Raw genomic sequence first — 14,628 nt, forward strand, 5'->3', positions numbered from 1 at the left:
TCATGGCGTTACCCTTTGGTCTCGCTTCGGCTCCGTGGGTTTTCACCAAGGTGCTTGCGCCGGTTCTGGCTTTGTTGAGAGCCCAGGGCATTTCTGTCCTGGGGTATCTGGACGATATCCTGATTCGGTCTGCGACCAGTCAGAGCCTGGTGACCGACCTGTCCATCACGGTGCAGACTCTGCAGGAGTTCGGGTGGACGATCAATTTTCCAAAGTCAACTCTGTGTCCGTCGGTTCGTCTTCCCTACCTGGGAATGGTCCTGGACTCTGCTCAAGCGAAGGTTTTCCTGCCGGAAGACAAGCTCCGGACGCTTCAGGATGCAGTCCAGTCCCTCAGGGACAATCAGTACTCGTCCCTCCGGACGTGTATGAGGTGTCTGGGTTTGATGGTCTCAGCCTTCGAGGCGATCCCTTTTGCCCAGTTTCACACGCGGGGTCTCCAGGCGGAGATTCTGGCCGAGTGGGACGGGCGACCGCAATCTCTGGATCTACAGATTTCATTGAGTCATCATACCAGAAGGGATCTTCTGTGGTGGCTCCGGTCCCCGGCGGTGTCGGGGGGCAAGTCTTTTCGCCCTTTCTCGTGGACGGTGATCACCACGGATGCCAGCCTGTCGGGCTGGGGTGGTGTTCTGGGCGTTCTGTCCGCCCAGGGAACTTGGTCGGAGGAGGAGTCCTCCCTTCCGATCAACATTCTGGAATTGCGAGCAAAAAATCTCTGCCTTCTGCGTTGGACGGACAGGCTTCAAGGCCGTCCGGTTCGGGTGCAGACGGACAATGCCACAGCGGTGGCCTACATCAACCACCAAGGGGGCACCAGGAGTGCCCGAGCGGCTCGGGAAGTAGCCGACATTCTGTCTTGGGCCGAGACGCACGTCCCGGCGATAATGGCAGTTCACATTCCGGGGGTGGAGAACTGGCAGGCGGATTATCTGAGTCGCCTGACCCTGGACCAGGGAGAATGGTCCCTTCACCCGGATGTCTTTCAGATGCTGTGCGCGAAGTGGGGGTCCCCGGATGTGGACCTGTTCGTGTCTCGTCTAAACAACAAGGTGAAAAGGTTCGTAGCAAGGACGCAAGATCCTCGGGCAGACGCCTCAGACGCGTTAGTGGCGCCCTGGCGTCAGTATCGTCTGATGTATGCCTTTCCACCAATTCAGCTGCTGTCCAGGCTCCTTCGCAGGTTGGCCTCGGAACCGCACACGGTGATTCTGGTGGCGCCGGACTGGCCTCGCCGGTCTTGGTACGCAGACCTCGTGAATCTGGCGGTCGACGCTCTGTGGCGTCTACCTCTTCGAGAAGACCTCCTGTCTCAAGGACCGATATTCCATCCTGCTTTACAGTCGCTGGCTTTAACGGCCTGGCTGTTGAAAGCCAGGTCCTGAAGGATAGGGGTCTCTCCCCTGAGGTCATTCCAACTTTGATCAAGGCAAGGAAGGCCTCTTCGGGGAAGATTTACTACCGTTCTTGGAAGGCGTATTTTGCCTGGTGTGAGTCCAGGGGGTATTCCCCTTGCTCATACTTGGTATCGAGAGTGTTGGCTTTCCTTCAAACGGGTGTGGACCAGCGTTTGGCCTTGGCCACGATTAAGGGTCAGATTTCTGCGCTGGCCGTTCTCTTTCAACGCCCTGTGGCGTCTAATACTTTGGTTAGCACCTTTGTTCAAGGGGTGCGACACTTGGCCCCTCCTCGGAGGGATCCTTTACTTCCATGGGATTTGAATCTTGTTCTGTCCGTGTTACAGCAGGCTCCCTTTGAAAAGATCAGGGAGATCTCGTTGTCTCCGTTGTCCAGGAAGGTTGTCTTTTTGGTAGCGATCACTTCGGCTCGCAGGGTGTCGCAGCTGGCAGCCTTGTCCTGCAGCTCTCCCTACTTGGTGATTCACTTGGATAAGGTGGTCTTACGACCTAACCCTTCTTTTCTTCCGAAGAGGATCTCGGAATTTAACCTCAATGAGGACATTGTCTTGCCTTCGCTTTGCGCAAAGCCTAAGCATCCAAAGGAGGTGGCTTTGCATTCCTTGGATGTTGTTCGGGCGATCAGGGTTTACCTGTCATCGACGAAATCCTTTCGCAAGTCGGATTCCAGAAGGCCCTCGGAAGGGCATGGCAGCGTCGGCTGCGACCATCGCCAAATGGATCAGACAGACCATTGTGCAAGCTTATGCTTTGAAGGGGAAGGTTCCTCCTTTCCCTGTGAAGGCGCACTCTACCAGGTCTCTGAGTACGTCTTGGGCCTATCGTCATCAGGCTTCTGTGGTCCAGGTGTGTAAGGCGGCAATTTGGTCGTCAGTTCACACCTTCTCCAAATTCTACAAGGTGGATGTTCAGGCATCGGCGGATGCTTCCTTTGGCCGCAAAGTTCTTAGTGCGGCGGTGCCCTAGGGTCCCTTGTTTTGGGTCCTTGGCTGTTGGGATGTCTTTATCCCTAGGTTACTTGTTTTCCTGGGTTGTTGCTCCTGTTGAGCACGTTTTTTTCCTGTTGCCCATTTGGTTTCCTTTCTTTGGTAAGGTTCCTTTTTCTCTGATGTGGGTACTGCGTTGCTTTGGGCGCGGCTGCGTTTTTTTCCCACCCCTCATGTCTGCACAGCTATGGGATGTCCCCATTAGTGATGAATATGAAGTGGCGGCGACTGTCGGAGGACGTAAGAGAAAACTGAATTTTTGTAAAATCTTACCTGTAAAATTCCTTTCTCTGAGTCCTCCGACAGTCGCCGCCCCGCCCCTCTTTTGGGGTTTGTTTATGTACTCTACTGCTATGCTACTGAAACTGAGTTGGGAATGCAGGAAGCAGGGAGGTATTGACTGAGGGGTCCACCCCCTAGGGGTGGGATATGCTAAAAGCTTTGATATTAATACATTTTGTTGCCTAGCTACTCCTGCGGAGCAAAGGTCAATAACCCCCATTAGTGACGAATATGAAGAGGCGGCGACTGTCCGAGGACTCGGAGAAAGGAATTTTACAGGTAAGATTTTACAAAAATTCCGTTTTTATGTCATTTTTCCCCCCACAAATAGAGCTTTCTTTTGGTGGTATTTGATCACCGCAAGGTTTTTTCTTTTTTGCTAAACAAATAAAAAAAAGACCGAAAAGTTTGGGGGAAAAAAAAAAGTTTTTTTGTTTGTTATACAATTTTGTAAATAAATAAGTTTTTTCCTGCACTGATGAGCACTGATGAGACTGCACTGACCGGCACTGATGAGGAGGCACTGATGAGGAGGCACTGATGGGGTGGCACTGCTGGGCACTGATATGCAGCACTGCTGGGCACTGATAGGCGGCATTGATGGGCACTGATGGGCGGCACTGGTGGGCACTGATAGGTGGCACTGACGGGCGGCACTAATGGGCACTGATAGGCGGCACTGGTGGGCAATAATGGGCACTGGTGGGCGGCACTGATAGATGGCAATGATGGGCACTGGTGGGCAGCACTGATGGGGAGGGCACTGGCGGGCATCACTTATGGGGAGGGCAATGGGGGGCTCCCTGAGCCCTGATTGCCATCCCTGGTGGCCATAGTGGACATCCCTGGGGTCATGGGTGGGCATCCCTGGTGGTTCTAGTGGCACCCCCCCCGAGGGTCTGCACTGGTAATCAATGATCTGATTACCGGTGCCGACCCCCCCCCCCTGTCAGGGGCGCCGCCCACCGGCGCTCCTTTACTCGTGCCTGTCAGGCACGTACTGAGGAAAGCCGATCAACGGCTCTTCCGGTTTACTATGTGACCAGCCGTGATTGGACACGGCTGATCACATGGTAAAGAGCCTACATCAGGGGGGCGCGCAGAGCGCATTATCCTGCCGCCGTCATGTGACGTCCGGTCAGGATAATGCAACCACTTTCCCGACGTCAAACGCCTATAGGGCGGGCGGGAAGTTGTTAAAGACACCCCAAAAATCAAAGTGAAAAAAATGATGCAGCAGGCTAGTCCATTTTGCTGAAATTTCATTGCAGCAACTCAAAATGGTACTCAGTAGTTTGTATGGCCCCCACATGCTTGTATGGATGCATGACATTGGGGCATACTCCTGAGACAATGGATGGTGTCCTGGGGTATTTCCTCCAAGTTCTGGATCAGAACATCACTGAGCTCCTGAATAGACTGGACGACACCTGGCGTCGTCAAATGGACTAAAACATAATGTTCCAGAGGTGTTTTGTTGGATTTAGGTTAGGCGAGTGCATGGGCCATTCAATGGGTATCAATTGCTTTATCCTCCAGGAACTGGCTGCATACTCTCGCTATATGAGGTCAGGCATTGTTGTGCATCAGTAGGAACCCAGGACCCACTGCATCAGCGTAGGGTCTGACAATGGGTCCAAGGATTTCATCCCAATACCTAATGGCAGCCAGGGTGCCATTGTCTAGCCTGTAGGTCTGTGCATCTCTCCATGGATATGCCTCCCTAGACCATCACTGACCCACCACCAAACAGGTCATGCTGAACAATGTTACAGGCAGCATAATGTTCTCCAGACCTTTTCACATCTGTCACATGTGCTCAGGGTGAACCTGCTCTCATTTGTGAAAAGCACAGGGTGCCAGTGGCAGACCTGCCAATACTGGTGTTTAATGGCAATCATGCTCCACAGAGCTAGGCAGTGGGCACAGGGCCTTCTAGAGGACACTGGGCCCTCAGGCTACCCTCATTAAGTCTGTTTCTGATTGTTCAGAGACATTCTCACCGGTGGTCTGCTGGAGGTCATTTTGTAGGGCTCTGGCCTCTTGCACAAAGGAGCAGATACCAGTCCTGCTGAAGGGGTTAGGGACTTTCTTTGGACCTGCCATCTCTCCTAGAGTAATTGCCTGTCTCCTGCAATCTCCTCCATGAGACTGTGCTGGGAGACGAAGCAAACCTTCTGACAATGCCACATATTGATGTGCCATCCTGGAGGAGTTGGACTGCCTGTGCAACCTCTACAGAGCCCAGGTATCTCCTCATGCTACCTTTAGTGAAACTGACCATAGCCAAATGCAAAACTAGTGAAAAACAGTCAGAAAAGATGAGTAGGGAAAAAAGTCATTGGCCTCGACCTGTAAAACCATTTCTGTATTGTATGTCGTCTCATTGTTGCCCATCTAGTGCACCTGTTAATTTCATTAACACCAAGCAGCTGAAACTGATTAACCACTTTCAGACCGGAGGATTTGGCTGCTCAATGACCAGGCCCTATTTTGCGATTCTGCACTGCGTGACCTTAACGGACAATTGCGCGGTCGTGCGATGCTGTACCCAAACGAAATTGATGTCCTTTTTTTTCCCCACAAATAGAGCTTTCTTTTGGTGGTGTTTGATCACCTGTGCTATTTTTAGTTTTGTGCTATAAACAAAAAAAGAGCGACAATTTTGAAAAAAAACAACAATAATTTTCACATTCTTTTATATGAAATTCTCAAAAAAAATGTAAAAATAAAATTGTTTAACATTTTAGGTCAATTTGTTCTCTGCTACATATTTTTGGTAAAAAAAATTGTAATAAGTGTATTTTGATTGGTTTGCACAAAAGTTATTGTGTTTACTAACTACGGGAAAGATTTATTTATGTCCTTTTTATTGTTTTTTTTTTTTTTTTTACTAGTAATGGCGGCAAACTGCAATTTTTTTTTTTTTTGTCGGACTGCGACATTGTGGCGGAGAGATCAGACCCCTAACTGACATTTTTGACACTTTTGGGGGTACCAGTGACATTACTACAGTAATCAGTGCTAAAAATATGCACTGTTACTGTTAAAATGACACTGGCAGGGAAGGGGTTAACAGTATTGGTGATCAAGGGGTTAAATGTGACCCTAGGGGCGTGTTTCTAACTGTGGGGGGGCGTGGCTTGTGAAGTCATCACAGAGACGTGATCCTATATAGCAGGATCACATGACATCTGTGATCACTTCAGGGAGAAGTACGGATGGTTGTTTTTACATCAGCTGTCAGTCCTTCTCTGTCAGCGGCGGGAGATTGCGAGTGGCCGGCGGCCATCGGAGCCGCCTGTCACACGCACTAGCTTCCCCGCGCCATCGCCCCCTCGCACCTCCCAGGCGAGTGCCGTACATGTACGGAACTTTGCCTGGGAGAGCCAGACTGCCGCCGTACATCTGCGGCGGCTGGGGCTAAAGTGGTTAATTGCCCCCTCTGCTACTTAACTGACCAGATCAATATCCCAGGAGTTTAATTGACTTGATGCTATACTCTGGTTTAGAAGTGTTCCTGTAATTTTTTTTTTTTAGCATTGTATATACAGTATCTCACAAAAGTGAGTACACCCCTCACATTTTATGAAGTAGTTTATTATATCTTTTTATGTGACAACACTATAGAAATTATACTTTGCCACAATGTAAAGTATTGGGTGCACAGCTTGTATAACAGCGTCAATTTGCTGTCCCCTCAAAATAACTAAACACACAGCTAATAATGTCTTAAGCACTGGCAACAAAAGTGAGTACACCCCCAAGTGAAAATGTCCAAATTGAGCCCAAACTGTCAATATTTTGTGTGGCCACCATTATTTCCCAGCACTGCCTTAACCCTCTTGGGCATGAATTTTACCAGAACTTCACAGGTTGCCACTGGAGTCCTCTTCCACCCCTCCATGTCGACATCACAGAGCTGGTGGATCCACCTACCATTTGAGGATACCCCACAGATGCTCAATAGGGTTTAGGTCTGGAGACATGCTTGGCCAGTCCTTCACCTTTACCCTCAGCTTCTTTAGCAAGGCAGTGGTCATCTTGGAGGTGTGTTCGGGATTGTTATGTTGTAGTACTACCCTGCGGCCCAGTCTCCGAAAGGAGGGAATCATGCTTTGCTTCATGACACTCCCACCACTATGCTTGACTGTAGCCAAGACACACTTGTTTTTGTACTCTTCATCTGGTTGCCACCACACACGCTTGACACCATCTGAACCAAATACGTTTATCTTGGTCTTATCAGACCACAGGACATAGTTCCAGTAATCCATGTCCTTAGGCTACTTGTCTACAGAAAACTGTTTCCGGACTTTCTTGTGCATCATCTTTAGAAGAAGCTTCCTTCTGGGACAACAGCCATGCAGACCAATTTGTTGCATTGTGCTGCGTATGGTCTGTGCACTGACAGGCTGACCCCCACCCCTTCAACCTCTGCAGCAATGCTGGCAGCACTCATACGTCTATTTCCCAAAGACAACCTCTGGATATGATGCTGAGCTCGTGCACTAAACCTCTTTGGTTGACCATGGTGAGGCCTGTTCTGAGTGGAACCTGTCCTGTTAAACATTGCACGGAGGCAGGAAAACACTATAAGAAAAAATCTTCATAAAAAATATTCCAGATTCCAGGGCCAAAAAGTATTAGATGTGTATGGATTTTTTCTTTTGAGAATAAGGAAATTATATAATGTCACTTTAAGCATTTTTCTACAGTTATGCTTCACCCTGTCAGTAAGTTAGGGGCATACCCACTAGCACATGTATGCTGCCGTTCTAGCCCCAAGTGACAACATAATGTGCCACATAATGAGAAGGCATTCCTCTGGTTGGCACTGGTATACAGGGAAGCAAACATTGTTACCACATTGGTCAGTGCTTACATCAGGAGCATATCTAATGAGAGGCAAACAAGACATTTGCCTTGAGTGGCATTTTTCAGGAGGCGGCGTCACCTCCAGGCAACTATGCTTCACCTGAATGACGGCTGCAGTGCGGTCATCCAGTTCTGGGAGGGTGCTATTGACGATCTCCCAGAACCACACCCGCTGCGGTGTGCACCCTGTGTGCTCTGTGATCACTGTGTCCTTATGCCACAGCTAAACACGGATCGGGGTAAAGAGCCAATTACAGCAGCTTGTAATCAGCTGTGTCCAATCATAGCTGATCACAATGTAACACACTTGCCAGTTATCGGCATTTCTTTCCTCACACTGTGGCAGTGTAAGGAGAGAGCCAGTAACTGGCTAGTGTGAAAGGGGACATCTACATATTGTCCTGATTATCAGTGCAGCCAATCAGTGCCCACCAGCGACCCTGTCCTGTGTCCCACTGACTCCATCTTCTGCCTCATTGACCACATATGTGGCACTTGGACAAATCATGTCTCATGGACTGATGAGGAAGCCTCCTCATCAAACCCTGAGATGATATACCACAGGTGGGACACATTTTGGATGGGGGGGGGCTTTGGCGCCTCATTTTAGTCTGGGGGGGGCCTGATTTTAGTCTTGCCTAGGGCAGCATAAAACCAAAACACACCACTGGGTCACACTGTCCAACGTTATTCAAATATCTAATATAAGGTTCATGCTGTGATTAAAGGAGGCTGCTAGCAGAAAGGCTAATATACGAAAATCCTATTGAGTCGTAAAGATAATCACCTGCAGCGCCACACAGGCTGCAGCAAGTAATCACAAAGTGCAACAGTTAGTCGCATATCTATACAAAGTTCAAAACTTAACATCCATATAAATACATCAGTCTTAAAGTGCATATCGGAATAAAAAAGTTTTGTGTGAAAAAGTGACAATTTAGTGCAAGAAAGTCCTGTTTCGTCCAAAAAAACATATGTATTATAAACTTTCTGTGAACTCTTCTGGCTACAGCCTCATAGTTCTTTATCTGCAGCATGAGAGCATTATAGGCACTGTACTTATGACTGCTAGTATGAGATTTGAAATTAAATATGGTGATGTTGCTACTGTGTTACTTACTGGTTTCCTTGCTGGAGAGGTCAGTTAGCCTGCATTCACAGCTGAGCTGAGTGCAAGGCTGGTAATTATGAAGCATTATTGGTTTGTGTATCAAATTTCAGGTTTCTGTTTGGACTGGACAAGGGGGGGGGGGGGGAGTTCTTCAGGCACAAAAATGTACAAAAAACACACATATTGTGGCTTTACAGGAGCTTCCATTGAAGCCTGAAGGTACAAAAATGCCTGAATATGCTAAAAAATAAAAAAAAAACCTCATGTACTTTTTAGGCACATAGCATAGGGTGACTGAGCATAAGAGTGTCAACAGTAACGTGGGAAAAAACAAAAAACAAATTCTGCATGCTGAGCATAGTCAGGCATAAGGAAATAGGAGGAAAATGGAAGGTGTGGGACTTTGAATGAGGTGTGCCTGGTACCATGAGTGTAATAAGTAACAAAATAAACAAAGTAAACTTATACAACCGTATGTAAAAATGGTAATTTTATTATGTTCTAGAAAAAATAAAATCATACTTGGGCGTATGATGTAATAACTTGGTGCATAAATGATAAAGTGGAGCCCTGACAATAGGAAATGAAATAATGGATACATATAAACATACATGATGAACACCAAGGATAATTACAAGTACAGAGATAAGGTAGTAGTGAAAATCACAGTGATAGCATCCAAATTTCTCTACGCGTTTCGTGACATTTCACTTCTTCAGGAGCGGGTGCAATTCCCAAATCTATAAGACATATATAAGTATAAAAGTAGTAGTACACATAAATATACATGTAGAAAACACAATGCCCATCAAAGGTAGTACTTACAATTTAATAAAAAGAATGGCCCCAAGAGATTGAGTGTATTGGTATACTGAGAGTCTGTATGGGAACTGTGGAAGCTGTATCTACACACGTGAAGATGATCCATAGAGGGTACAAAGACAAATGCCATCTCGATGAAGAGGATGGTAAAGCCTCCCCTGGCCGTCCAAATAAAATTCTATAAGGAGTAAAAATTGTATATAAGGTACAGGAATTGTATATAATTGGCAAAATTACCTATATAGTGTAGTCAAGCTACCATACCAAAGCCAGGAGACAAAGAGAAAAACATCAAAATAGTCCCCAAGTGATATAAGTATTAGCCAGTGCTCAGGCTACTGTGGGAATGTGAAAGTAAGGTCATAAGGGGAAAGGGTGAAACCAAATGGAAACCAAAACAAAAAGCAGGTCAGAGTAGAGAAGTGAGAAGACTGGAGAATACAAAACCACCAGACAAGAGAGAACCAAATATAAGGTTGTATATAAATATGTAGGTGAAGTGACAATAGAATAATAGATGAAGTACCTGCTGTGACAAGGCGACTCTATATGTGCAGTAAAGGACAAAAAGTGCCTGGAAGCGGTACAGACAAAATCGCAGGGGAAACAAAGGTATATTTCCTTGACCGTGCAGTAGAAGGTATCCCAACGACACGCAGCTGTTCAAGAGGGAGGTGGGCGGCAAGGATTCAGCAGCAAAGCCAGTGAGTCGTTTGGAGCCAAACGCCTCCCTCATATAGTGAACGCTGATGGAAACATGTGCCACGCAAGAAGCCGCAGAAGGCGTCGTCAGGCCGGGCAAGGAGGGCATGGCGTCTATGCGCTGCGGCAACAACCCACCGCCACATAGGAGATGGAGGAGGGCGGCCGGGGCGCCTCGCAGTTCCCGCAACAGACAACCAGCACACCCACTCATGATAACAAGGGGCAAAAATGGTGTGGCTAGGCAGATCCATGTAAATGTACCAAGCATATTAGTAGCATAATGGCTGAAGTATAGAAAAGTAATCGACCCAGAGCAATAAATAGCAAGGGGCCAACCCAGTAATTTGCAGAAGCAAATAACATGGGGAAAAAAACACTAATGGTGGCACACCTCCATCCCTATATTGGTTGCATAGAAGAAGAAGGGTTTGGGACTTTAAATGAGGCTCAAACAAATGTGCCTCCATCCCTATATCTAGGAGGAAAAAGGAAGGTTTGGGACTTTGAATGAGGTGTGCATAAGGAAATAAGCTGAAAAATGTCTATATGTCAATGGGGAACCACTTTTGTCCTCTGCCTGCCTTTTCCAGGGACAGCTTTCAGAGTTGAGGTTCTCTTTAAAACGCTTTTCTTTTAATATACTTACATCATGCCACTTTCACTGAAAGTTTATCGATATATAGGGTATTTGTTTTTGTTCAGTATATAGTTTTTCTATAGAAACTGTTTTGCATCTCCTATTTTGTATTGATTTGTTCTATTTGTAGTGTCTTGTGTGAAGCTAGTCTTGATTGTAATGTAGATAACAGAAGATCCATATGAAAAGGTCAACAAGAAAAGACGTCTCAGCACAATTTGATTATCATAATGGATCAACATATCTAACATGGAGATTCATTACTGTTTCTTTTTTCAAGTGATTGTTGTTGCACAAGTCAAGTCCTGCATGACATTCATTAACGGGCTCTGAAATGGCTGCCTAAGGTTTCACAATCAATCAACTGATTAAAACACATGGAAGAGGATTTAATCTGGGACATTTATAAAACATTAGTGCATGTGGAAAATTCCATACTTTGTGTACTTTCCTAATAGATGTCACATTTTCCTTGCAAAATAGTAACAAAAAAGTACGTAATTGAGAGGTATAAATGATGCACACATGAGAAAAGTTTGCAAAATGCAAACATTGCTTGCCATTTAATGTACATACCTTTTTGAATGATGAATATCATGTGTTGGAAAGAAGCTGCCTGGTAGAGTACATCTGTTTCCATTTTATCACTCTGGACTGGCATTTGAGGTGGGCAAACTAGACTATTGCCCAGGATCCCCAGATTGCTAAGGGCACCCAGGAGCTGCCCACAGCCTCTCCCTTATTTGAATGCTGCAATATCTGTAGCGGTTTAGACATGTAGAGATTTAGGTCAGACAAGCTGTTTCTTTGCACCATCATGTAAAAATGCTGGGACCAAAGTGGGACTAGCACGTATGTATGTTGCAGGCATGGTTATATATGTGATACAGTGCTGTATGTATGTTTGTATGTGCAGTGCAGAGCTATGTGCATGTTTGTATTATTGATGTATGTATTGATTATTTATGCTTATGTGCATATCTAATGTGACAAGTGTGTAAATGAAAAATAAAACAGTGCAAATGTATATGTCAACTAGGGCTGCCACCTCATCCCTTTAAACCAGGACACATATTAATTACCCAGGTTTTGAGGCTAATATAATGCACATAAGACACTGAGTGAGTTTAATTACCACCTTAATCAGCCTCAGAACCTGTGTAATTAATGTGGTTTAAAGGGATGAGGTGGCAACACTAATGTCAACGCCTGTAAAATGTGATGAAACTCTGCTGTTTATCATGAATGAGTAATTCTGAAAACACCATTTAATTTCCTCTTATATGGTACTTACCACCTTTACCAAATAAATACTCCCCTTCCTATGTTTCATTTTATTAAAGCGGAAGTAAACTTCCTTCTCTTGCTTTTACCTATAGGTAAGCCTATAATAAGGCTTACCTATAGGTTGTGTAAATATCTCCGTTTAGGAGATATTTGCATTGCATGCAGCCAGTGACATCATTGGCGTATGTGCTCTGAAGAAAGGGCCGTCCATGCTGTTCCTTTAGAGCCCTATGCCATAAACAGTGGCTTCCGTGCTCATGCGCAGGAGTGACGTCATTGCGGCTCCAGCCAGTCACAGAGCCAGAGTTCGCAAACCCAGAAGCAAGACGGGTAAAGATGAAGGTGCCTGCAGCATTGACTTCTAGGTGCGGGAGGGCTTCGTTTTTAGGTAAGTTTAACATAATGTGCTAGTATGCAATGCATATTAGCACAGTGTGGCTTTACCCCACAGGTCCCCCCTCAAAAAAGAAATAAAAAATAGTGGTTTACAGTAGGGCTGCACGATATTGGGGAAAAAAGAACATTGGGATATTTTGTTTTCAACTATATATATCGCGATATTTCTCTGGGTGGAATGCAGAAGTCGGGACTCGAAGTCGGGACTCACAGTTGTGGTAGGAGGTAGAAAAACACAGCCCGACATGACATCTGTCCCACACGTTCCCTCTGCCGCCCTGGAGCTAGTTTTCTTGACGGAGCGGTGAGCGCGGCACAGCGAACCAATCACGTGAGTAGCGGAACAGGGAACCAATCAGATGTGCAGGCACGCGTGATTGGTTAGCTGTGCAGCTGCTCACGGCGCGCTGCTCACCGCTGAACGTGTGGGACGGCTGCCAGCACTGAGTCCTCCGAGTCCCGACTTCTCCCTGCCTCCCTGCCTAATGGTAAATATCGTGTCTTCGGGAATATCGCCCACGCCCGCAGAACGATAGTCGATATCATATCGACTATCGGTCAGCCCTAGTTTACAGCCACTTTATAAGCAGCAGTCCCCAAACTATGGTTCCCTTTAGACTGGAAAGTTGGTTCAAGAGTTTCCCCAAACAAAGTTGTAAAAGGCTGCCATAGGCCAGCCCTTGCAACGAAAAAACTACATGTAGGGTTTTCTAATTGCAAGCCTGATTGACGGAGCTGCTGTATGCAAAGTGTTAAAGAGCCCAGCACTTTACCATGCATTATTGGGTGAAGTGATTTCCTGCTGGCGCCAGTATAGACCAGCCGTGAAATCACCATGAGCAGTGTCATGGGACATGAAGCTTACAAGGTGACAACTGCAGGGGGCATCATGCTGACCAATGACTTGGCTTTATTACTGCTACTGCCACCAGGGCATTTATTATTCCCACTCACATTTTTTTTTTTACTCCCACTGATATGAGCATTTATTACTCCCACTGCCTTTTTTTTTCCCCACTTACTACCAAAGTAGGGGCATCTATTTTTCCCACTGATGAAGGGCTGTTTTTTTACCCTCACTGACCACCATTGCAGGAGCACCTACTTCTCCCATGATGTAGAAACATTTTTTACTTTTAGTGACCACTGATATGGGACCATTTTTTACACTCAATGACTGCCATCATAATTACATTTTAAAGGCTAAGGTCACCTTTTAAAAAAATTATAAATGCGCATATTTTTGAAGGTAAAACAAGTGCATTTTTTTACCTGGAGCCTGCTGAACATTGCACCTGCGATCAGATGTCTGCATCGCATACTAGCACATTATGTGAAACTTACCTTAGAACAAAGCCATCCAGCGGCACGCTGTCTCTGCTGAAAACGCTTCCATCTTCATCCGGTCTTCCTTCCGGGTTTGCGGACTCTGGCTATGTTATTGCTCGAAGCCACAATGACGTCCTTCCAGCGCATGCACGCGGGAGCAGCTCGCTGTTCACAGCACAGGACTCTGAAGGAACCGCATGGTATGCCGTTTCTTCAGAGCACGTGTCGGTGGCGTCACCGGCTGCATTAAAAGTAAATATCTCCTAAACAGTGCATGTTTAGGAGATATTTACTGTACCTGTGGGTAAGCCTTACTATAGGCTTACGGATAGGTAAAGGTCATGCGTGGGAGTTTACTCCCACTTTAAATTGTGACATCAGGTGCGGGATCAGAAGGCTGCAGCCAGGTTCTCTTTGATAACATGTTACATCGTAATGGGTGTAACATGTTACCAAAGGTGAACTTATTCTTTAACCACTTTACGACCGCTCACATTGCTGCTACTGCGGCAATGTGGCTCGTTATCGTCCAGTGATGTAGACCTACGTCGCTGGACTCCTCCCCTTGTGGGCGGCGCGCTCCCACTGTATTCAGTTACAGCGGGAGTCTGGCCAGGGGAGGAGCCGCCGTGATCACTGCTGCTCTTCCCCGATCGTCGGGGATCGAGTGTGGAGATCCGCCCGCTTGTGTAAACAAAGCGGGCGGATCTCCTAAGTGACAGGCAGGGTCAGATTGCAGGATTCAGCATAGCTGAACCTGCGATCTGTCCCTGTGTC

This window comes from Pelophylax lessonae (genome assembly GCF_965119305.1).
Source record: "Pelophylax lessonae genome assembly, chromosome: 1".
NCBI lineage: Eukaryota > Metazoa > Chordata > Amphibia > Anura > Ranidae > Pelophylax > Pelophylax lessonae.